The sequence below is a fragment of the Odocoileus virginianus genome, chromosome 24 (genome assembly GCF_023699985.2).
Source record: "Odocoileus virginianus isolate 20LAN1187 ecotype Illinois chromosome 24, Ovbor_1.2, whole genome shotgun sequence".
Classification (NCBI taxonomy): domain Eukaryota; kingdom Metazoa; phylum Chordata; class Mammalia; order Artiodactyla; family Cervidae; genus Odocoileus; species Odocoileus virginianus.
The window spans coordinates 15,095,473-15,121,929 of NC_069697.1; the positions used below are offsets into that span (position 1 = coordinate 15,095,473).

The window sequence follows — 26,457 nt, forward strand, 5'->3', positions numbered from 1 at the left end:
AATTTGACAGGTAATGCATTAAATCTGCAGATTGCATTTGGTAGTATAGTCATTTTCACAATATTGATTCTTCCTACCCAGGAACATGGTATATCTCTCCATCTATTTACGTCTTCTTTGATTTCTTTCATTAGTATCTTATACTTTTCTGTGTACAGTTCTTTTGTCTCCTTAGGTAAGTTTATTCCTAGATAGTTAATTCTTATTGTTGCAATGGTGAATGGGATTGATTCCTTAATTTCTCTCTGATTTTTCATTGTTAGAATATAGAAATGCAAGTGATTTCTGTGTATTGATTTTGTATCCTGAAACCTTGCTATATTCATTGATTAGTTCAGTGACTTTCTGATAACTCTAGTAACTATTAGCTCTAGTAACTATCTCTAGGGTTTTCTATGTACAGTATCATGTCATCTGCAAACAGTGTGAGCTTTACTTCTTTTCTGGATTCCTTTTATTTCATTTTTTTTCTCTGATTGCTGTAGCTAGGACTTCCAGAACTATGTTGAATAACAGTGGTAAAAGTGGACACCCTTGTCTTGTTCCTGATCTTAGGGGGAATGCTTTCAGTTTTTCACCATTGAGAATAATGTTTGCTGTAGGCTTATCATATATGACCTTACTATGTTGAGGTAGGTTCCTTCTATGCCCATTTTTTGAAAAGTTTTAATCATAAACAGGTGCTGAATTTTGTCAAAGGCTTTTTCTGTGTCTATTGAGATTATCATATGGGGTTTATCTATCAATTTGTTAATATGGTATATCACATTGATTGATTTGCATATATTGAAGAGTCCTTGCATCCCTGGAATAAGCCTAACTTGATCATGGTGTTAGGTTTTGCTGCTAAATTTTGTTAGCTAAAATTTTGTTGAGCATTTTTGCATCTATGTTCATCAGTGCTATTGGCCTGTAGTTTTCTTTTTGGTGTGTTGTCTTTGATTTTGGTATCAGGGTGATGGTGGCCTCATAGAATGAATTTGGAAGTGTTCTTTCCTCTGCAATTTTTTGAAAGAGTTTTAGAAGGATAGGCATTAGCTCTTCTCTAAATGTTTGACAGAATTCTCTTGTGAAGCCATCTGGTCCCAAGCTTTTGTTTCTTGGGAGATTTTTGATCACAGCTTCAATTTCCATACTTGTAATTGGGTTGTTCATAATTTCTTTTCCTTCCTGGTTCAGCCATGAAAGATTGAACTTTTCTAAGAATCTGTCCATTTCTTTCAGGTTATCTATTTTATTGCCATATAGTTGTTCATAATAGTTTCTTATACTCCTTTGTATCTCTGCATTGTCTGTTGTAACCTCTCCTCTTTCATTTATAATTCTCTCTTTTTTCCTTGATGAGTCTGGCTAAAGGTTTGTCAATTTTGTTTATCTTCTCAAAGAACCAGCTTTTAGTTTTATTAATCTTTACTATTGATTCTTTCATTTGTTTTTCATGTATTTCTGCTCAGATCTTTATTATTTCTTTCCTTCTACTAATTTTGGGATTTTTTGTTGTTTTTGTTCTTCTTTTTCCAGTTGTTTTAGGTGTAAAGTTAGGTTGTCTATTTGATGTTTCTCTTGTTTCTGAGGTAGCATTGTATTGCTATAAACTTCCCTCTTAGAACTGTTTTTGCTGTATCCCATAGGTTTTGAGTTATGTTTGCATTGTCATTTGTTTCTAGATTATATTTGATTTCCCTTTTGATTTCTTTAGAAATCTGTTGGTTATTTAGAAACACGTTTAATCTCCATGTGTTCATGTTTCTCTTTTTTTTTCTTGTAATTGATATCTAGTCTCATAGCATTGTGCTCAGAGAAGATGCTTGATATGATTTCAATTTTCCTAAATTTACTGAGGTTCGACTTGTGATCCAAGATGTGGTCTATGCTGGAGAATGTTCCATGTGCACTTGAGAAGAAGTTGTACTCTTCTGCATTTGGATGGAATGTCCTGAAGACATCAGTGAGATCCATCTCATCTAATGTATCATTTAAGACTTGTGTTTCCCTTTTAATTTTCTGTTTTGATGATCTGTCCATTGGTGTGAGTGGGGTGTTAAAGTCTCCTACGCCTGGTGTGCTGTGGTTCATGGGGTCACAAAGAGTCAGACACGACTGAGCGACTGAACTGTACTGAACTGAACTATTATTGTGTTAATGTCAATTTCTCCTTTTACATCTGTTAGTATTTGTCTTATGTATTGAGTTGCTCCTATGGTGGGTACATAGATATTTACAATTATGTCTTCCTCTTGGATTGATCCCTTGATCATTATGTAGTGTCCTTCCTTATCTCATGTAATCTTCTTTATTTAAAGGTCTATTTTGTCTGATTTGAGGATTGCTACTCCACCATTCTTTTGCTCCCAATTTGCAAGGAATATATTTTTCTATCCTCTCACTTTCAGTGTTTTAGGTCTGGAGTAGTTTTCTTGTAGACAGCATATATATGAGTCTTATTTTTGTATCCATTCAGCTAGTCTGTGTCTTTTGGTTGGAGCATTTAATCCATTTACATTCAAAGTAATCATTGATATATATGTTCCTATAGCCATTTTCTTAATTGTTTGGGATTGATTTTGTAGATCTTTTCTTCTCTTGTATTTCTTGACTATACAAGTCCCTTTAATATTTGTTGCAAAGCTAGTTTGGTGGTACTGAATTCTCTTAAATTTTGCTTTTCTATAAAGCTTTTTATTTCTCCATCAATTTTGAATGAGATCCTTGCTAGGTACAGTAATCTTGGTGGTAGATTTTTTTCCTTTTAGCACTTTAAATATATCTTGCCATTCCATTCTGGCCCACAGAGTTTCTGCTGAAAGATAAGCTGTTAAGCATATGGGGTTTCCCTTCTGTGTTACTTGTTGCTTCTCCCTTGCTGCTTTTAATATTCTTTCTTTGTGTTTAATCTTTGTTAGTTTGATTAGTATGTGTCTTGGCATGTTTTTCTTTGGGTTTATCCTGTATGGAACTCTTTGTGCCTCTTGGCTTGATTGACTATTTCTTTTACCATGTTGGGGAAATTTTCAACTATAATCTCTTCAAAAATTTTCTCATACACTTTCTTTTTCTCTTCTTCTTCTGGGACTCCTATAATTCGAATGTTAGTGCATTTGATATGGTCCCAGGGGTCTCTGAGACTGTCCTCAGTTCTTTTCATTCCTTTTACTTTATTCTGCTCTTCAGAAGTTATTTCCACCATTTTCTCTTCCAGCTCACTGATTTGTTCTTCTGCTTCAGATATTCTGCTATTAATCCCTCTAGAGTATTTTTAATTTCAGTAATTGTGTTGTTTGTCTCTATATGTTTATTCCTTAATTCTTCTAGGTCTTTGTTAATTGATTCTTGCATTTTATCCATTATGTTTTCAAGGTTTTTGATCATCTTTACTGTCATCATTCTGAATTCTTTTTCAGGTAGTTTGTCAATTTTCTTTTCATTTATTTGGACTTCTGTGTTCCTAGTTAGTTCCTTCATTTGTGCAGTATTTCTCCGCCTTTTCTTTTTCTTTTTTTTTTTTTAAGTTATTGTGTTTGGGGTCTCCTTATCCCAGGCTTCAAGGAAAGTTGAGTTCTTTCTTCCTTTTGGTTTCTTCCCTCCTAATGTTGGTCCAGTGGTTTGTGTGAGCTTTGCATAGGGTGAGATCTGTGCTGAGTTTTTTTTTGTTTGTTTGTTTGTTTTGCTTGTTTGTTTGTTTTCCTCTGCTGGGCAAGGCTGAGTGAGGTGGTAATCCTGTCTGCTGATTACTGGGTTTGTATTTCTGTTTTGTTTGTTGTTTAGATGAGGTGCTACTGGTGGTTGGGTGATGCCAGGTCTTGTAGTCAAGTGGTTTCCCTTGTGTGAGTTCTCACTATTTTATACTCCCTAGGATTAGTTCTCTGGTGGTCTAGGGTGTTGGAGTCAGTGATCCCACTCCAATGCCCAGGGCTTTATCTCTGCTATGTGATCTCGAGCAAATTGCTTAATGTTGCTAAACCTCAGCTTCATCAGCAGCAAAGCACAGACTGAAACTATCTCCTAGTTCTTCACAGAGTGCTCTGTTGTCAAAGCATTAATGAAGTCTGCTTCTGTGAAGATTTCTAATTCAGAGTTATTTCTCCCTGTGGTACTTAAGGCCCCACACAGCAGATCGTGATTATGTTGGCAATGGCTTTGCATACCTGTTGGTTTCCTTGGCTGGAATCACATCTCTGGAGACTGGGCAGGCTTGGGTCCCAAGGCTGGATTGTTGTGGGGTTCAGCATCCTAGGAGGATGTGGCAGGCAGCATGACCCCACAGTGTTCCTGGAGTGCCTTTGTCCTCTGCAGGAGCCCTCAATCCATCTCACACTGAACCCTGGGTCCAGGAGACAGGCTTGAGAGCTTTACCGCCTATCTTCTTCCTGGTTGATCTCTCAATCCAAATTGTGGGAAATTCTTAAAGATATGAGAATACCAGACCACCTTACCTGTCTCCTGAGAAACCTGTATGCAGGTCAGGAAGGCACAGTTAGGATCTTACATAGAACAATTGACTGGTTCAAAGTTGGTAAAGGAATATGACAAAGTTGTATACTGACACCTTGCTTATTTAACTGATATTGAGTATATCATGTGTAATACCAGGCTGGATGAATTACAAGTTGGAATCAAGACTGCTGAGAGAAATATCAGCAACCAGATATGCAGATGATACCACTATAATGTCAGAAAGTGAAGAGAAACTAAAATGTTTCTTGATGAATGCGAAAGAGGAGTGTGAAAAAGCTGGCTTAAAACTCAACATTCAAAAAATGAAGATCATGGCATCCAGTCCCATTAATTCATGACAAATAGAAGGGGAAAATGTGGAATCAGTGACAGATTTTCTTTAGGGGGGCTCAAAAATCACTGCAGACAATGACTATAGCCATGAAATTAAGATGCTTGCTCCTCAGAGGGAAAACGAGGACACACCTAGACAGTATATTAAAAAGCAAAGTCATCACTTTGCTGACAAAGGTCCGTATAGTCAAAGCTATGGTATCTATGCTTTTTCCAGTAGTCATGTACAGATATGAGAGTTGGATCATAAATAATGCTGAGTGCCAAAAAACTGATACTTTCAAATTGTGTTGCTGGAGAAGATTCTTAAGAGTCCCTTGGACTACAAGGAGATCAATCCTGAATATTCATTGGAAGGACTGAAGGACTGATGCTGAAGCTCCAATGCTTTGGCCACCTGATGCAAAGAGCTGACTCACTGGAAAAGACCTTGATAAAGGCAGAAGGAGAAGGATGAGATGTTTAGATAGAATGATGCACTCAGTGGACATGAGTTTGAGCAAACTCTGGGAGACAGTGAAGTATATGGGAGCCTGGCATGCTGCAGTCCTTGGGGTTACAAAGAGTCAGTCACAACTTAGTGACTGAAAAACAACAAAAAATGGAATCTTAGGTCCAGAGCAGAGTTCAAAAGCCTGCCAACCATGATACAGCTTTTGAAATGCAGTTTAAAAGATTATTTGATATAAATGAATAAAAGAAGCAACACCAGTATCAGAGTAACAGAAGATAATTTTGTGACAGAGAAGACTTTAACATGGTTATTAAAGAGGTATTATTGACTTGCACTTAGAAAGATCTTTGCAGAAATGTGATTTTTAAAAATTCTGAGATTCTAGGTGGATCCAGCTGTGTGAGCAAAAACATAAAAGTTGAAAAGGGCAGGCTATGCTTCAATCAGTATGTCTGATTATATAGAGAGATATGCTGATATATATTAAACTGGTTAAGACTCACAGTTCTGCATTAAATCATTCTCTATCACTTATAAACAGTACTTAATTTCTTTTTCCCCAATTCCTTTCCTTGTAAAATAAACATAATTATATTAGCTAACTAACAAGTGAGTTTTAAAGGTAAATAAGTACTTTTAACATTCTTAGAAGAATACCTTGTAAATAGCATAAATTATTAACTGATTATTTGTATGTCAGAAAGAATGCTATTTTAATAAACAAGAAACAGTAAAAATGTCCAATAACATATCTTATTTCCAACATTATGTAATATATCTATAAAGGTCAGACATTATTCTAGAAACGAACATGAAAGAAGAAGAAAAAAAATCACTGTACTCATAGAACTTACACTGAAATAAGGGAGAGAGTACAAAATATAAAAACAAGCATTTCAGGCTCACAATACAAGATGGAAGATCTTGACCTCACCTCCTCTATGGACACAGAGAATTTATACCTATGTGCAGAATGCTTCCTCCTGAAGAAGCACTGAGATCTGCCAGAACAGCTTTCATATAGCAAACAATAGAATTGGGTAGAAAAGAGGAAGGCGTGGTATCCATACGGACCCCAGTACTGACATGGAGACCTGCAGTGTGGAAACATCACTGAGGGGCCTGTGTGTAAACTCACCCACACTGGGGCAAAAAAACAGCCAAGAAAAAGAAAAGAAAAGATACAGGTTTTAGGTTTAAAGGGCACCTAACCAATACATGAAGGAAATCATTACATGAACCCCAGAGCATCTGCCACACAAGAAGGGGGGTGGTGAAACTCCACCATTTTGGGTGTACCGCTCTCTCTTGATGGCATGGGTGAGAATATGGCCCAAATAGTCTAGCTGGCCTGCCAGAGATACCCCAAGCCCCTGGCCTATATCAACCTCAGCCATTCCCCAAAAGGCAGCCCTGCAGCACCCCCATAAATCACCCCAGGCCATGCCCACCCAGCTCCAGCCATCCAGCCAAAGTAGCCCTGACACGGTGAGTGCCCTGATACTTCCTGACCTGCACCCACTCTAGTTCTGGTCCTTCTGCCAAAGCTGCCAGAACACACAGTGTACACAGGCGATGCTCTTACATAAGAGAGCCAATAGCTGTATAGGTTGATCCCCATTAAAAAAAATAGAAATAATGGAACAAGGCTAACATATTATGCAAAAGAGGGCTTGAAACTGCATATTAAAAAGAAGGTATCACATCTTAAGGGAAAAAAAAATCATCCCAAATTGTCAACACTGAAGTTTACCCTAGTAAAACTGTATGAATTGTATGAAGCACTAACTACACTCAGGCGCTCAATCATGTCCAACTCTTCTGTGACCCCATGGTTTGTAGTTCGCCAGTTTCCTCTGTCCATGAGATTATCCTGGCAAGAATACTGTAGTGGGTCACTACTGCCTTCTCCATGGGATCTTCCTGACCCAAGTATCAAACTCATGTCTCCTGCGACTCCTGCATTGGCAAGTGGATTCTTACCACTGAGAAAACTGAGAAATCCTAATAAAATTGCATGCGTGCATGCTAAGTCATCTTAGTTGTGTCCAGCTTTTTGAGACCCTATGGACTGTGGCCCACCAGGCTCTTCTGTCCGTGGGCTACTCCAGGCAAGAACACTAGCGTGGGTTGGCATATCTTCCTCCAGGGGATCTTCCTAACCCAGGGATCCAACCTGGGATGGAAGCAGCATCTTGTTATGCCTCCTGCATTGGCAGACACTAGTAAAATAACTTGACATCAAACATAAAAATCCCATAAAAAGATGCTATAGGCAGTCAGGCCAAAAAAAAAAAAAATCTCTTAAATTGATTATTGAAAAAATAGGTTAATTTCGGAATTCTTTTGAAGAGTCTTTATTGTGAGAGTAATATGTAAAAATACTCAAGGAAAAACTATGAATCAAGGCTTTTGAGTCAAATAATATTTCAGAACAAAAGCAATAAAACATTTTCTATGAATTGTTTCCAATATAGGTACTAATCAGCCAATCAAAAGATTATTAGGAAAACCCCAGGTAGTCAGCAACTATGGAGGTACTTTACACATTAATCTACTGATATAAGATTAAAACAAATGTGGGGAGTTTGGAGTAAAGAATTAAAAAGTATGTTCAATCAAGAAATGAAATAAACAGCAAAGTGGAGGAAAGATAATAAAGAAAGCAGGAGGTATACTCATTCTTCACTTTTCTGATAATAGTTTATATCAAAAAGATAGAACTCATAAACATTTCTCAAATTATTATATTTAAATTGGATAACACAACACTGTAAAGTAATTATGCTCCAATAAAAGTTAATTAAAATAAATAAATTGGCTAAACTAAAATTTTAAAAGAGGAAACTTTTCACATTGGAATTTAAATGTGAAAGTATCCTTTCTGCTGTATATAAGAGATAAACCTGCAGCAAAGTGAATCATAAAGATTTCTTAAACATGCAGAAATGTAGGCAATTCAAACATAAAGAAGCAGAGTCCATTATATGAATAACAAACAAGTGTAAATTCTGGTCACTAAGCATCTACAGAGACAAACCAGGGGTCTTTATAACATTAAAGGGTATAAGTAACACTGGATCAAACAGTTATGAGTATCTACATATAAAACGAGCAGTTTGAAATGCATACACAAATCTATAGGGAATAAAAGGAGAAAAATACACTATTAGAGAATATTTAATTTCACCTCTCTTGCCCCTTAACATATCAAAGGGGCACAGAATACTTAAAGTATAAATTATATATTATTTTAATAAATGGTGGAGCTGAGTCTCAAATGCATCATCACTGGCTCCAGAGAATAAGCTCTTTATCTGTATCATATAGTGTGCTACTAACATGACTCTTGAAGAGGAGATGAAAATCTCTTTTCTGATTAAAACAAGAAATGAGAGCTGTTGGAGGTTTAACAGAAAAACAACAATGACTATTGAAACATTTTTCTGAGAGAGCAATAGACTGCACTAATGAGGAGGTTAATGTGATTGGCAATAGTACTGAGAGACTACTTCAGGTCAGTTGAAATGATACGAGGTTTCTTGATGGTTCCAAGAATCCAGGCACAGAAAGTGAGCCAGAGAAGTTATCCAGATTATCACTATGTCTTTCTCTTACTGTGACTATTGGGTGTTTCATCCCCACCTCCTGGGCTTCATTCTCTCATCCTGCTCTCTGCAAAGTGCTTAGCTCTGTCCCACTTGCACGTAGCCAACTTATGGCTGGCAAACTACGCTGTACTTGACTACCCAGTTTTGACACCAAATTAAAATTAATTAGAATTTGTATAACTCTACCCTAGGTTCTAGGAGAAGAGAATCTTATTTCTGTAATTCAGGTCATGAGGTCACATTTACCCCATACTAGTCTGGTGGGATACAAGGCAGGATCAGCTCTCAAAAACAAAATGTCTACAATTGAGGAACCTCAAAATTCTACTGTAAGTATCTCACATCTTAGACGTTTTGTAATTTAAGCTACTTATTCAAGTGAACTTTTAAAAGTATACCCAAAGTATTCTTGATCTATCCATGCCTTCAATAATGTCATTGCAATGGTTTTTGTTTAAATGATGCCTGAGGAGTAAAACCTAACAATGTCTTTTCTACCCAAACACTTCATTCCATTTTCCAACCCTCCATGGATACCTAAGGATCATAATGAAAAGAATCCCTCAGAAATAGCATTTTGTGGTAGTGGGCATGGGTCAGAATGGGACAGTTCCTGTGAGAATATGTGGGGCTCTCCTTAGGTCAATGTATTACAACAATTACTGTTTGTTTCTGGAGATCAGCAACTGAGTTAAACTGAAACGTACTGGGAATGGGGTATGGTCTGCCAAATCTCAAGTCAAATGTTAATTCTGTAGTTTTATAATTTAGCCAATGTTTATTTTTTCTGAAATATAAGGCACAATAAAATTTCCATTTCAGTTCAGAAAGAAAAATTCCAAAGTCAAGCAAAGAAACTCTTAGTCATCTCTGTTATGAATTCTCTGCATTTCTATGATAACCAAGAGAATATGGTACTTAATTTTTTTTAGAAAAGCAGTTCAAATTATAGTAGATGACAAAATTGAACAATATAATTCATAGAACTAAAAAAATATTTCATCGTAATAAATTAAAATATACAAGACATTTATTTACTTATCGGAAAACTAGTTGGGTATGAGAGCACTTTCAAATGATCCAACTAAAGTCTGGGCCATTTTGAAAGCAGAAAGAGCCGAAGTTGCATTTACAGTATCCAGGAGAATAATGATGAAAATCAGAGCATTACATCTGAAATTTGCATTCTGGTGCAATTATGTGCTCAGTCATTCAGTCGTTTCCAACTCTTTGCAAACACATGGACTGTACCTGGGCTTCCCTGATAGCTCAGTTGGTAAAGAATCCACCTGCAATGCAGGAGACCCTGGTTCAATTCCTGGGTCAGGAAGATCTGCTAGAGAAGGGATAGGCTACCCACTCCAGTATTCTCAGACTGTACCCTGCCAGACTCCACTGTCCATGGAATTTTCCAGGCAAGAATACTGGAGTGGGTTGCCATTTCCTACTCCAAGAGATCTCCCTGACCCAGCGATTGAACCTGTAAATTCAGTGTCTCCTGCACTGGCATACATCTTTACCACTGTGCCATCCAGGAGGCCCATGGTGCAATCAGAGACGTGGCCCAAAATCTTATAAAATAGAAAAGTATTTGCATTCTCTTAAATAACATATGCATACTTCTTGATATTTTATTGAATAAACATTTTACAGAAGTTTTATGTAAATAGAAATTACTAGGATATTGAAGCTTCAATGACCTACCATGTCAGAATCAAAGGAAAGCAGCTGTGACTACAGTCCTAGTAGTCAGAGTTGAAGGTGTAGCAAAGTATAAAACCACCCAGTCTGAGTAAGTACAGAACAAAAATGTGAAGGCAAATAATAAAACTTAAAAGGTGAAAAAAGAAAAGTATCCTGGGACAATGTGAATTTCACACACTAAAACTAATAGGAAGTACTGTAGTAAACCATTTGTTTGGTTTTCTGACTCATCGTGAGTAGCAGGAAAAAAAAATCCATTTAAAAGAAAACAAATTTTGCTTCATACCTAAGATAACTATTTCAAAATAAAGACAGGGTCCCATGTCAATGGACAAATAAATGACTTAGAAATCTCATCATGAAGTATAAGCCTTCTAGAAAGATTCACAAGCTCTCTGGAACATGGGTAAATTGAGATAATGACAAGAACCATAGAGATAATCAGGCTAACCTATAGGTGGCCTCAGTCAGCCATATGACTTGGAAATTGATATCTAAACTGTTTTCATTAAGTTAGCAAATTTTAAATATCAAAACTTAAACAGCGTTCACATAGTGATTCATGGTAGTCAAGATTAAAAAATTTTAAAAAATTCTTGCAATAGAAAAAATTCATTTAAAATGGAAAATATGTTACCAACAAAAGGTTCATTAAAACTAATTACACATTTTATATTTCTATAATAGCTTATTCATTCAGAAAACAGTTAAACTTTCACAAGAACTTTTTTTTTATCTTCAGTAGGAATATAACAAGCAATAAGCTGGATTTAGAAAAGACAGAGGAACCAGAGATCAAATTGCCAATATTCAATGCCAATGCCAATATCTAAAAAGCAAGGGAGTTCCAGAAAAACATCTACTTCTGCTTTATTGACTATGCCAAAGCCTTTGACTGTGTAGATCACAACAAACTGTGGAAAGTTCTTAAAGAGATGGGGATACCAGACCACTGTACCAGCCTCCTAAGAAATCTGTATGCAGGTCAGGAAGCAACAGTTAGAACTAGACATGGAACAACAGACTGGTTCCAAATCGGGAAAGGTGTAAGTCAAGGCTCAATATCGTCACCTTGCTTATTTAATTTATATACAGAGTATATCATGCAAAATGCTGGGCTGAATGAAGGACAAGCTGGAATCAAGATTACTGGGAGAAATATCAATAACTTCAGATACCCAAATGATGCCACTCTTATGGCAGAAAGCGAAGAACTAAAGAGTCTGTTGATGAAAGTGAAAAAGGAGAGTAAAATGGTTGGCTTAAAATTTAACATTCAGAAAACTAAGATCATGGCACCTAGTCCATCAGTTCAGTTCAGTTCAGTCTCTGAGTCATGTCTGACCCTTTGTAACCCCATGAACCACAGCACGCCAGGCCTCTCTGTTCATCACCAACTCCTAGAGTCTACCCAAAACCATGTCCATCAAGTCGGTTACGCCATTCAACCATTTCATCCTCTGCTGTCCCCTTCTCCTCTTGCCCTAAATCTTTCCCAGCATCAGGGTCTTTTCAAATGAGTCACCTTTTCACATCAGGTGGCCAAAGTATTGGAGTTTCAGCATCAACATCAGTCCTTCCAATGAATAGCCAGGACTGATCTCCCTTAGGATGGTTGGATCTCCTTGCAGTCGAAGGGACTCTCAAGAGTCTTCTCCAACACCACAGTTCAAAAGCATCAATTCTTGGGTACTCATTTGAGCACCATCACTTCTTGGCAAATAAATGGGGAAACAATGGAAACAGTGACAGACTTTATTTTGGGGGTTCCAAAATCACTGCAGATGGTGACTGCAGCAATGAAATTAAAAGATGCTTGCTCCTTGGAATAAAAGTTATGACCAACCTAGAAAGCATATTAAAAAGCAGAGATGTTACTTTGCCAACAAAGGTCTATCTAGTCAAAGCTATGATTGTCCAGTAGTCATGTATGGATGTGAGAGTTGAACTATAAAGAAAGCTGAGTGCCGAAGAATGAGTGCCAGGATGAGATGGTTAGATGGCATCACTGACTTGATGGGCATGAGTTTGAGCAAGCTCCAGGTATTGGTGATGGACAGGGAAGCCTGGAGTGCTGCAGTCCATGGGGTCGTAAAGAGTCAGACATGACTGAGTGACTGAACTAACTACCTAATAATTTTTAAAAATTAGTTTGTGTACTTATAATTTATATTGCTGTTTTGAGATATATTATATACAGAAAGCAAGTAAATAGATTATGTATATTTGAAACAAGTACCCTAGGTTTGGGGGGAGAGAATACGTCATTTTGCATTGCCTAAATATCGACATTTTAGGAATTAGCTAACTAAAATGGACTGGAATGGGTGCATTTAACTCAGATTACCATTATATCTACTACTGTGGGCAGGAATCCCTTAGAAGAAATGAAGTAGCCATCATAGTCAACAAGAGAGTCCAGAATGCAGTATTTGGAGACAATCTCAAAAAATGACAGAATGATCTCTTTTTGTTTTCAAGGCAAAACATATAATATCATGGTAATCCAAGCCTATGCCCCAACCAGTAATGCTGAAGAAGCTGAAGTTGAACGGTTTTATGAAGACCTACAAGACCTTTTAGAACTAACAACCCAAAAAGATGTCGTTTTCATTATAGGGGACTGGAATGCAAAGTAGGAAGTCAAGAAACACCTGGAGTAACAGACAAATTTGACCTTGGAGTACAGAATGAAGCAGGACAAAGGCTAATAGAGTTTTGCCAAGAGAACACACTGGTCATAGAAAACACCCTCTTCCAACAACTCAAGAGAAGACTCTACACATGAACATCATCAGATGGTCAACACTGAAATCAGTTTGATTATATTCTTTGCAGCCAACGATGGAGGAGCTCTATACAGTCAGCAAAAATAAGACCGGGAGCTGACTGTGGCTCAGATCATGAACTCCTTATTGCCAAATTCAGACTTAAATTGAAGAAAGTAAGGAAAACCAGTAGACCATTCAGGTATGACCTAAATCAAATCCCTTACAATTATACAGTGGAAGTGAGAAATAAATTTACAGGACTATATCTGATAGACAGAGTGCTTGATGAACTATGGACAGAGGTTCGTGACATTATACAGGAGAAATGGATCAAGACCATCCCCAAGAAAAGGAAATGCAAAAAAAGCAAAATGACTGTCTGAGGAGGCCTTACAGCTGAAGTGAAATACACTTCTAAATACAAACTTTTTATGAAATTTGTTAGCTTTGCTTCATTCATAGTTTTTAGAAAAGAAGCCCTGTAAACTTCAACACAGAATAAATTAAGCTGAACATTAGTTTCTAAGCACACATTCATCATTCATGATATGAATAGAGACTCTAGAAAATTAAACACAATCTTCACTCTTTGATAGTGAACAACTCCAAAAACTAAACTCAGAAACAATCCATATATACAATATCTCATTAAAAAAGAAATCCAATCATGATATGCCCAAGCAGCAAGCTATTATTTGGCAATGAAAAGGAGCTGCAATGTGGATGAACCTGAAAAACAATAGGCTAAGTGAAAGAAGCCAGACATATAAGACTGTGTCTAATTCCATTTATGTGAAATTTCCAGAATAAGCAAATGTAGAGACAGAATATAGAGTTGAAGTTATCTTGCACTGGGGTAAGAAAGGAGAGTGACTCTAAGTACACAACAAGATTTCTCTTAATGGTGATGGAAATGTTCTAAAACTGGATTGTGGTGATAGCTGCACATAACAGTAAATGTGCAAAAAGCAACTGAACACTTAAAATGGATGAATTTCATGGTATATAAATTCAGTTCAGTTCAGTTCAGTCACTCAGTCTTCTCCAACTCTCTGAGACCCCATGGACTGAAGCATCCCAGGCCTCCCTGTCCATCACCAACTCCTGGTGTCTACCCAAACTCATGTCCATTAAGCCGGTGATACCATCCAACCATCTCATGCTCTGTCATCCCCTTCTTCTCCTGCCCCCAATCCCTCCCAGCATCAGGGTTTTTTCAAATGAGTTAGCTCTTCACATCAGGTGGCCAAAGTATTGGAGTTTCAGCTTCAACCTCTGTCCTTCCAATGAACACCCAGGACTGATCTCCTTTAGGATGGACTGGTTGAATCTCCTTGCAGTCCAAGGGACTCACAAGAGTCTTCTCCAACAGCACAGTTCAAAAGCATCAATTCTTTGGTGCTCAACTTTCTTTATAGTCCAACTCTTACATTCATACATGAATACTGGAAAAACCATAACAGGTGTTTTTTTGGTTTTTTTTTTTTTTGACTAGATGGACCTTTGCTGGCAAAGTAATGTCACTGTTTTTTAATATGCTGTCTAGGTCAGTCATAACTTTCCTGCCAAGGAATAGGTGTCTTTTAATTTCATGGCTGCAGTCACCATCTGCAGTGATTTTGGATCCCAGAAAAATAAGGCCTGCTACTGTTTCCTTATCTGTTTGCCATGAAGTGATGGGAGCAGATGCCATGATCTTAGTTTTCTGAATGTTGAGTTTTAAGCCAACTTTTTCACTCTCCTCTTTTACTTTCATCAAGAGGCTCTTTAGTTCTTCACTTCCTGCCATAAGGGTGATGTCATCTGCATATCTGAGGTTTTTGATATTTCTCCCGGCAACCTTGATTCCAGCTTGTGCTTCATCCAGCCCAGCGTTTCTCATGATGTACTCTGCATATAAGTTAAATAAGCAGGGTGACAACATACAGCCTTGACGGACTCCTTTTCCTATTTGGAACCAGTCTGTTGTTCCATGTCCAGTTCTGTTGCTTCCTAACCTGCATGTAGGTTTCTTAAGAGGCAGGTCAGGTGGTCTGGTATTCCCATCTCTTCCATAATTATCCATAGTTTGTTGTGATCCACACAATCAAAGGCTTTGGCATAGTCAATAAAGCAGAAATAGATGTTTTTCTGGAACTCTCTTGTGTTTTTGATGATCCAGCAGATATTGGCAATTTGATCTCTGGTTCCTCTGCCTTTTCTAAAACCAGCTTGAACATATGGAAGTTCATGGTTCATGTGTTATTGAAGCCTGGCTTGGAGGTATATAAATTATACCTCAATAAAGATGTTTAAAATGGTTTTATCATATAACCATGTGTGCTTTTCAGAGATTAAAATAAAAAGGAAAATATCTCCCCACCAAAAGCAACCTCATAGGAAAACACAAATCTCAACTTTGTTTGTATTAACTTTTAAAGTACCAGATGTGGTACACAATGGTAGTTTTAAAATAATATAAAAGATTGTTTAACGTTTCAAGCTAATTTATTATGCCCACCTACTACTGAAACTAAAGAATAGTTACAAATATCAGCAAGATATTGCATACAAGGTATTTATTTAACAATAATATTCTAACACATGCATTTAAATATATAGCCTATATGTGTGTGTGTGTGTGTGTGTGTGTGTGTGTGTATCCTTCCAAGCCTCTAAAAGAAACTGCTAAATAATTAGTAGACTTTGCCATTCTTTAAACATTCTTACAATTTTAAAATATTTTGAATTGAGTAGCTATTAATATTTCAAATATATCGACAATTAAATATCATGTGATAATCAAAATTTTCTACAAGACTTTAAAATGCTGACACATGTTCATTCAAGCTATTAACATTCCATTCAATCATGGAAGCATTATATTTCCCTTGCTTTTCTCAATTTATTGCTGCAAAAATTATCAAATGCATTTATAATTTAGAAGTAATTTCAGTGACCCAAAGCAAAAGACTGAGACTAAAATAATTGCTTGGCATTAATAATGTTTTTCAGGCACAAGTGTTTTATTCTTTTGTTGTTTGTTATAATTGTTGTCGCTTCCTCTAGAGAAAGAAAATTGATCATTTTCTAACCTGAATTCTGACTTGTCTATTATATTACAGAGCTCAAAAAGAGCTTAAGGTAACCTTTCAACAGGAACCTCAAAATAACTTGACTATTTTTATTTGTTTCTCTTACCCACATAAAGAAATATCAGATAAAGAGAATGACAAAACTGTTCACATAGGTATCTATGATTCATCTCTGTAGTGGGAAAAGATGCATAGATGAATACTCTTCAAAATATCCTTTAATAAGCAATAAAAATGGCTTATTCCTAAATTTTGCCTCATGAATGTAAAGGCAACATTCTAGAGTACAGTGTATGTATACACCACACAACTATGTTTACATCTGTGGCTTTCAGTGGCCAGGCCTACCCGTCCATGTTAGACATGGGTCTGAGCCTCAGACTTTTCCTGTCTGTTCAGTATCTCTGGGTCTGTATCTGCCAGTCTGGGCTTACCATCCTGTTCTCACTGAGGTATGTTTCTGGCTGGCTGTCAGTTTGCCTGTCCCTGTATATGGGTCTACCACCCCTGTCTCATTGCCAGTTCTTATCTGTCAGTCTGTCTTTGTCTGTCAGCCTGTTCCTATTTGCCTACCTGTTGGACTGCACATGTTGCTTTGAAGGCTTGTGTCTATGTATCCATGACTCTGTCTGTATGGTGGTGGTGGTGTTCAGTAGCCCAGGAGTGTCTGACTCTTTGTGACCTCAAAGGACTGCAGCACGCCAGGCTTCGCTGTCCCTCACCATCTCCTGAAGTTTGCCCAAGTTCACATCCATTGCATCAGTGATGCCATCCAGCCATCTCATCCCTCTTCTTCTGCCCTCAATCTTTGCCAGCAACAGGGACTTTTCCAATGAGTCAGCCATTCACCCTGGGTGACCAAAATACTGGAGTATCAGCTGCAGCATCAGTTCTGCCAGTAAGTATTCAAGGTTGATTTCCTTTAAGACTGACTGGTTTGATCTCCTTGCTGTCTATGTGTATGGTTTTTTCCCTTTAGTGTAGATTTAGTCTATACTCTACCCTATGGTGTATGTGGGTATTTGGGGATAGCTATTAGGGGTCTCAAAAGGAAAACAAGACTTGAAGCTGAAAATAAATACAACTGTTCTCCTTACCAAGTGAGATTACAAAATAATATAAACTCTTCAGAGAATTCCTGTTAGTGTAACCCAGTTCCCAACATTATTTTTTTTTTTTTTTTTTAAATTTTTATTAGTTGGAGGCTAATTACTTTACATCATTACCAACATTATTCTTAATATCTAGCCCATCCCTATCCCCACTGACAACCTAGAAATAATTATTTTTTCAGTGTTAATCTTTATTTCTTCAGATAAATTCCACCAATGATCCTAAAGATTTCCTTTTCCTAGAATATTCCCCCATTTTGACCTCAAGAGCATAATCCAAGGGGGAAAACAAAATCCCTGGCGTGATATTTTCTAACACATGGATTTTCTGTAAGGAGTAACTTTCAGTAAAAGGAGGGTGGGAGAGAGTTGTAAAATAATCCAGGATGGGATTTATTGCTCTAATTCCTATATATTTCAGGGTCCACTTACTAGTGAGAAGATGCTTCTCAATACATTGCTTTGACGTAAAGATCTGTATTTCAAGTCTTCTGTGGATAGTTCCATTTAAAAAAATGCAGACAAACATGACAATCACAGACATGCACACAAATACCCTCATACATATATTTATATGTCTACTCACATACTTCTTAAAGATAAATAAAACCATTTTTAGAGAGACTAAATATAAATTCACACTTAAAAAATAATTCTAAAAAAAGAGAAGGCCCACAGTTATCCACCAGTCCCAATGAAAATATGTGAGGGCATTTTATTTTAGGTTTGCTCTACAGTAACTAGGAATCTACCAGAGCCTAAAATAACAGGGCCTATTATAATAAATTCCTAAACAATAAGTGTTTTATTAATGTTCTTCATGTATAGAAATATATACTTTACTAGAAATTATAGCTAAAAGCTGGAAACAGCTTTCTTTTTAACATAGATTCACTTTGGCATGTGACTGACAACCTTCCACTTAATTATGGTTATATTTCTTTAGTAGGAACAGGAACATAAACAACAAGGATTCAGTTGTGCAAATGGGGTGATGGAAGAATAATTTATGAAGTAGGTCAGCTGTCCTTACATCACAAGGGAGTGCTGGCCTACTTTTCTTTTCAAAGATGTTCTACCAATTCAAATTTGGCTAGAAAATACAATTCAGTTCTACACAAACACTGAAAACATATCACATGTATTGATGAAATTAAAAAGGACAACCTGGGTACACAACATATGTTTCTTAAAATTAAAGCAGAATTGCCACCTGGCAAAGTTTTCACTCAAACAGGTTCTTATACAAACACATTCAAATCTACTACCTGTTGATAACTGTTAAAATAACCAGAAATAATGGAGCATTTATAACCGTTTATTGGTTTAGTTTCTCATGGATTTCTGCATCTAACAGGGATTATTAAAATAAGCATATTAACATATTTACATGTGAAATTAAATGTGAATTTCCTGTGTGTTTCAAAATTGTACCATTTTGTTCATTAGATTTGCCTACAATAAAATAGGTTTTTTTAAATCCATACTCTTTCACTATATATTTTAAGGAGAAAAAAAGTCCTAAATCATATTTTCTATAAGAAAAGGCACACAGAAATAACATAATTAATGAGAGAACCACCATACCTACCTCAATCACATAACATGTAGGATTAAAGTAAGCACTGTATCATTTCCCCTCTATTTCACCTGAATTGCTACTTGGTAAGTACTTTCCCAACATTTTCATAGCTGTTTCTAGAGTAAACATGAAACTCTGCCATGATCTGATGGCCATCATGGTACAGTGATTACATGACAGACTCTGGGCCACAGATCCTATACCCAAACATTTACAAGTCTTCTAAGCTATTTATGCTAAATGCCCATGGCAGTTGTTTCATCTCTATGTGTTCCAGTTTCCTTATCTGTAAAATGATTATAACAGCAGTTACTTTGCAAGGTTGTTGGTAGGATAATCATGAAGAAATGTATGTTAAGTGTTTAGAATAGCTTACAGATGTACTCGACAAGTGCAAACTGCTATTATTATTATATATATATATATATATATTTTTTTCAGATGCTGTTCTACCACTAGGACTTGAAAGGGTCATTTCAGAGTGAAGGTAAAAAAAACTCTAATCAAAATACTTTTTATTAAATTGAGGCATTTGGAAGAATTTTAGCAGAAGGAAAGGGCCAAGTTACATTTTTAGGCTAAAAATCAGTGATGCCCTCAATAAAGTAAACTATCACATGCAAGAACATGGAAGTTAGGACTATCTTCTGCCCAAACTTTGGAAGGCTTTGAAACATCTCTTGTTTTCTAGAACAAGGGTTGGGAAACTATGCTTATGGGCAAATGTGGCCCCTAAGAACATTTGTTTTTATTGGTTTTCTGTTTTGCATTACATTTTTAAAGGGTGAATAAGGAGAAGAAGGGAAGGAGGAAAAGGAAGGACATGTGACAGAAACTTCATGAGATCCACAAGTTTAAAATGTTTACCTGTATTAATTTACTAGTGTTGCCATAACAAAGTACCATACACCATAGACTGGGTGGCTAAAAGAACAGAGTAGTTTTTTCTCTCACAATTATGCAAGATAGAAGTTGAGATCAAGTGTCAGGGGGGCTGATTTCTTCCGGGGCTTCTCTCCTTGGCTCTTAGATGGCCATCTTTTCCTAGCGTCTTGTACGAATCTATATCCAAATTTCCTCTTCTTATAGAGACACCAGTCACATTGGATTAGGAATCACCCTAGTGACCTGACTTTAACTTAATTATATCTCTAAAAATCCTATCCCCAAATATAGCCACATTCCAAGGTACTGGGACTTAGTACATAAGCATATGAATTTTGAAAGTTGCTCAGTCATGTTGGATCTTTTTGAACCCATGGACTGCAGCCTGCCAGACTCCCCTGTTCATGGAATTCTCCAGGCAAGAATACTGTAGTGAGTTGCCATTATGAATTTTAGGGAGAGGCAATTAAGTTCATAATTCTTATTAGTACACCTTTCATAGAAGAACCCTTGCCTGGAAAATCCCATGGATGGAGGAGCCTGGTGGGCTGCAGTCCATGGGGTCATGAAGTGTCAGACACTTTCACTTTTCACTTTCATGCACTGGAGAAGGCAATGGCAGCCCACTCCAGTGTTCTTGCCTGGAGAATCCCAGGGACAGAGGAGCCTGGTGGGCTGCCGTCTATGGGGTCGCACAGAGTTGAACACAACTGAAGTGACTTAGCAGCAGCAGCAGCATAGAAGAAAGCAGCAGCAGCCACAGAGAAGCCTGTGGAAGTTGTATCTGCCACAAGATAACCATATTTTCTTTCTGCTTCCTTTATACAAAATAGACAGCAGGAGAGAATTACTAAGCTTAAGAATTTACTAGGGAAAAAACATCTCAAGGGACTGTGGCTAAGCTTTTTAAGGTTAGGTCAAAGGAGCAGGGCTTAGTAAACAAGAATATTTACTTATAAAAGCTAGATGTAGGAGAAATATGTAGGTGAACATGAATTTGGGACCCTCCCCCTTGGGCCCCTCCCCCCGACCAAAGGTAGCCTGATAATCTAACTGAATAACTGGAAACCTAATATCAGGAGTGGGTGTGCAGATGGTGATGTCATAAGAGAAACAATAATACTTATTAGCATTTATTAGCATAGCTGACCCTTGAATAACTTGGGGCCTAGAAACACCAATCCTTAAAGCAATCAAAAATATGCATATAACTTATAGTTAAACCTTCGTATACATGGAGGAAATTTCCTTCATATCCTCAGTCCCACTTCCTTGGATTTAACAAACCATAGATTATGTAGTACTGTAGTGTTTACTAATAAAAATAGATCTACATATAAGTGGACCTGTGTAGTTCAAATCCGTGGTTTGAGGATCAACTCCGCACTTATGAACAAGCCCCTGTAATACTATTTTACAACACTGTCATTTATTCTACACCACCATGTGACCATTATTATTATTCTTACACACACACACACAAATTAGAAAACTGAGTTGAAATTAGAATATAGATTCTAATCTCCTTTAAGTACTGGGCCAAAATATCTGAAGTTGGTGATTAAAAAACAATAGAAATTCAAGGGTCATCTGGAAAATGAAGTCAGATACCCAAATCTTCACCTTCTCCTTACTGACGAGTAAGTAAATTCACAGATATAAAACAGAATTGGTACTGACCACAGACCTTGACCCACCCCCCCTCAAAAAAAAAAGAAGAAAGAATAGTTTCTCAGCAGGTACTTGCTTTTGCGTCCACATTTTTATCTAGTTAAAATGCTGTCATGCACTTTGAAAATAATTACTTGATGGTTCCTTTTTATAAGAAGACTTTTATACATCTATTTCCAAATTCCAATACAAATCCAGATATATACAGATATATAAGACCAATTTATATTATGCTTAATCTCCCTCTCTATATAACTTAGGATATTAAAGTAGGCTTTCTGTACATGCTTAATTCAATATAAAATGTATCTGAGAAATTCAGACTCAGGATTTTCCAGCAGTCTTGTCACCTAAAGAAAACAGCTTCTAGCTTGGATTTGCATACTATTTCTATAAAGATTCAGACTCACAGTTAAGGTCAACATCTGGCTGGATTTAATATTTGCATTTTAACAGTTTCACTCTCATTATTTCACTCTAAACAAAAAATGTTTAGCATTTTTTTCAAAGCAAAAACTGACTTTTATTTTAATAAAAGTTTTCATATATTTGCTTTGTTCAGTGAGAGGTGGATTTGTATGCTTGAACTACCATATGCAATTGGAATTTGAGGCTATCTCACTAGACAAATCATTATAGCAAAGTAAATGCAAATGAAAGGGGCAAAGGGCACATTAAAATGAGCAAGAGGATGTAGGGTTTTGTCTTCTATTTCCATATCTTTTGGGAGAAGGGAAAAGTGGGCAAATGAAATATAGCTCTATCTTTTTTCCCCGATAAATCATGGTTGATAATTTAGCTATTTGAAAGCCATGGGGAATATGCCAACTAATTTCTCAAACTAATCTTGAATTTAGTAATCTTGCTTTAGTAACTTTATAGAGAACTTTAGTGCTAAGTAATAACCACATAACCAATGCATTATTTTTATTACTAAAACTGTATAACAAATGAACACATGCATATACATACATCATTGAAGAAAGAGTCAAGATGATTTCAAATGGAACATTCTGTATGTGAAATTATAATAAAATGTGTTTAAAAACAGGTACTGTTTATCAAGCATATGTTGTGCACAAACTCTGTGTTACTTAATGTGTTTGATCTTTACTACCGACAAGAATCTAAAAAGTAGATACCACTATACCACCGATGAGACAGGTATGGAGGAGATGATTAACCTACACAAATTTACTTAACAGATTTAAACCTAGTTTGTCTTATCTACAATTCAGTGTTCTGTCTTCAGTGATACTTTAACATATTAAACAGAGTTAGGGGAGAATTTGAAAGCATCTGGATGACTAGTCTGGAATCTTCAGTAAAGGTGGATGCAAATTATTGACTGAATATAGGACTATCCATGCCTTATGCGCACGTAAGTAGCTACTAAAGAGTCAGGCATAATTGTTTTCCTCTGTGGGCACCAATTAGAAATCTTGAAATATTAATAAACTGGCTGATTTGTGAGAAATATCAGTATGTATTTTCTTTATACATATTGCTTTTAAGCACCAAACATATCACGGGCACTCAATAAATATTAAATATTTAACAGCAGCTAATAAAATGAAATTATGGCAATATATTTTACAATTAACTCACCATAAGATGAAATAAAAAACAAGTTTTAGCACTAGACCTGGAAGATGAGCAGATTTAGATAGCTGGCTAAGTGAATGATCCTTCTAGGGAGGTAAAAGACATTAACATGTTGCGGTAGAAAAAGTTAACATGAGGTTAAAAAAAAAAAACATTCCAATCAGAAAAATGAAACTACTCCTAATTTTCAGATTTGTTATATTCATCTAACATCTAAATGTAAATTAAGGGGTATATTTCTAAGCTGTTGTCCTTTCTGCCCCATACTCAAACATGAAGTGAATATATTTCATTATCTATTGGTATTATCTTACTCTAAAAGAACACAAAGTATGTTACCTTATTTATTTTTTCCCCTACTTAGGCCCTCTTTTGCACACAGTCTGAGATTTGCAGAAATGCTAATTGCGATAATAATTTAAAAAGAATGTTAAAAAATGTTAAATACAGGCATACATAACTCAATGAATGATGAAATTGAGACTCAGGAGTGTATGCAGTTTCAGAGAGCACATTTGTGGAGAGTTAAATTAGAGATGCAAGCTATTGGGCAGAAATCAGGCTGGAAGCAAGCTCACTTTTTTTCTTAAGTGAGTGGAGCAAAAATGTTCCACAAAAGAAAGAGAAAACTTGTAAAATGGAGGGATCATAGGGAAACTTTAATTTAAGCCCCTATTTCTCAACTCTTGTAGGATTCATGAAAAAAGAAGCACTTAAAAGTTCTCGGAGGACTCTATCTCCTTCATTTACAATTTTGGCTTTTTACAATCCCTCTGAGGATAAGAGAGAATGAACTTCAAGTTACTATTTGGGTGACTCGTTCCTTCACTGTTTCCTCTAAGCTTCTAATAGTCTCTCCAATGCTCCAAAGAAATTAGAACACATTTAACAAGTGCTTTCATGAAGCTCAGCCACCATTTCCTCTCTCAAGTCTGTGATTAACCCATTGATGGGTCCACAAAGTCTGTGTAACGGTCCACAATACTACGCTGCCGGTCGCATGCACTGACTACCTATCCTATAGTCATTTCTGACATGTCAAAATATCAAAGCCACAGTAAGTTTCACTGAATGAATTCACACAGTAATAAACTACTTAGACACATCAAAAGCCCTCATACAATATTTTAAAATATCTCTTCAGTTTTCATAAACTCACTGTCATTACTATGTGCTTACTTTCTGTCTTACACTCCCACCCACTCTGACACAGAACAACCCCCTACATATACGTCTTTAACTTTCAGGAACCATGCATAGAAGTCACCCCTTTTCTGTTTTAATATTTCACAGTTAGATTCTAGTTTAGGATAAGGTTTTCTCTATTTTTATTAGTTTAATAAATATTCAGAAGTTTGTCGGCTTTTAAAATTTTACTGTGCTAGTTTCATGTTTCTATAAATGTATTGAGGTTTCCACTTCACAGAACAAAGTTGGATAATAAATCTTTATAGTATGTGTATTTAACTAAAATTACAGCAATTTGTCTTAGTATGATGATTCCAAACTCAAAAATATAGAGCTGTAAGTCAACAAAGTAGACTGATACAATATTCTCAGGAATACTTCTACTAGAGTTTCTTTAAATACTCTTGCTATTCATATATTCAAATGTCAGAAGCATCAATGACATCAAAATCAACAACAGCATTTGAGACAAAGTTTTGTATTTTGGAATATATAGATAAAATATCCTGATTATGTAAAATGAATAAAACATGTATAAGGTTAAGTAAGTTTCCAAAGTCTGTATTTCCCTTTATTATATAGTGCAGCTATAAAAGAAAATCCTCTAGAGAATTCATATGAACTTATGATAATGCAGCTTGCAGCACGGTTTGGTTTTGTTTTGCCTGTTTTTGCTGATAATGCAATTCAAACTATACCGTACTAATCTTTAGTACAGGAATCAGATAATTCACCTATAAACATGCAGCCATGAAGTGTCATTCTTTAGTCAATACAGGCTAAGATCTTTCTCTTTTTCACAGGGTTGGCTCCCCAGCTCATTAGATCATTACCTGATAAACAGGAAAAGGGTAATGAATTGAGAAAATAACTACGTACCTTCAGAGAAAACCTGCCCGATAACAATAATCCATTAGAAAACTGGCAATATCCTCTGATCTATTGCCCGCAAAGCTATGACTTGATGGAGAGTTTCATTCCCTGGGCTCAGTTCTCCAGAAGAAAATCAGCACAATTTAAATATTTCTTGGAATGTGACAGCTCTCTAGATCTCCGGTTGCATTCTGTTCCCTAGGGACGACAATCTGGTGTTCCTGTGTGCATAGAGCAGTGAAGATGAATTGAATATGCTTGAGATAAATTAGGAATGGCTAAGTTAAAACTGTCTCTGCTCCAGACTCTCTCATCTGCAGTCTGTAAGCCTGTTTTTCTGTGAAAAAGCTAGATGGCAGGCTGCCTCAGTAAGTTCTTCTTAAGCGACACAGAGCATTTTCAATGAAGAAAAATTCTTCCATTATCTAAGCTAATGTGACTGCTGCTAAATCTAGTTTTTAAAGTGTCTACTGGCATGAAATTCATTTTCACTATTGCTTTCTTTCAAACTACAGTCTGGAATCCATACTATCCTCATATATACATTTTTGAGAGAAACATGTAAAGTTTTTAGCTAACATATTAAATCATATCCCTTTTTGCAGTTTTAAGAATCATTCATGTATAGGGAAGTTCCTCTTTATGTCCTAAAATCACTGTATTGAATTTTATAATATGTAGATGGTTTGGTTTTAAGTTACAGTACTGAAGATAGATAAATGTATTTTTATTAACATTTATTACTTGTTGCAATATAGAAGTATATAATTTTTAAACATTAGTTAAAATGCAGAAGTTAGATAAAAATAAACAAAGGGAATGTAGATCCCTAATATGTGACCACAGGCATAAATATTGACTTTGAATATCCTCCTAAAGGAAATAAGATGTTCCAAATAAAACCAAGTTGCATAAATTATTCCCTTCTAAATAAAAACAAGTCATTTTTGAATTCTGTTTCAGTTGAATGATATGTTGTGATATGACAGTTCCTTGTAAATTACAAAATTATTTTAGAATTTTAATAATGTTCTGGAATTGAGAGATAGAACACTTTATTTGGAATATTAGCAACATACAAAGCATAAGAGGAAGGATCATTGGAATTTTCAGTTCCATTTCTTTATTTGGAATCTCTG

At 36.2% G+C, this 26,457-nt stretch overlaps 1 protein-coding gene across 2 annotated transcripts in view; it reads right to left on the bottom strand.

Annotated features, from left to right (window-relative positions):
* Positions 1 to 25,660, bottom strand: part of MGAT4C (MGAT4 family member C) — a 794,672-nt gene extending 769,012 nt beyond the window's left edge. The window contains exon 1 of one of the 2 annotated variants that reach the window (XM_070454299.1): positions 25,325 to 25,660. The gene's annotated coding sequence lies outside the window, so the exon portion shown is untranslated. The remainder of the gene's footprint in view (positions 1 to 25,324) is intronic. The other variant, XM_070454298.1, reaches the window with a different exon arrangement.
* Positions 25,661 to 26,457: the final 797 nt, after the last annotated feature.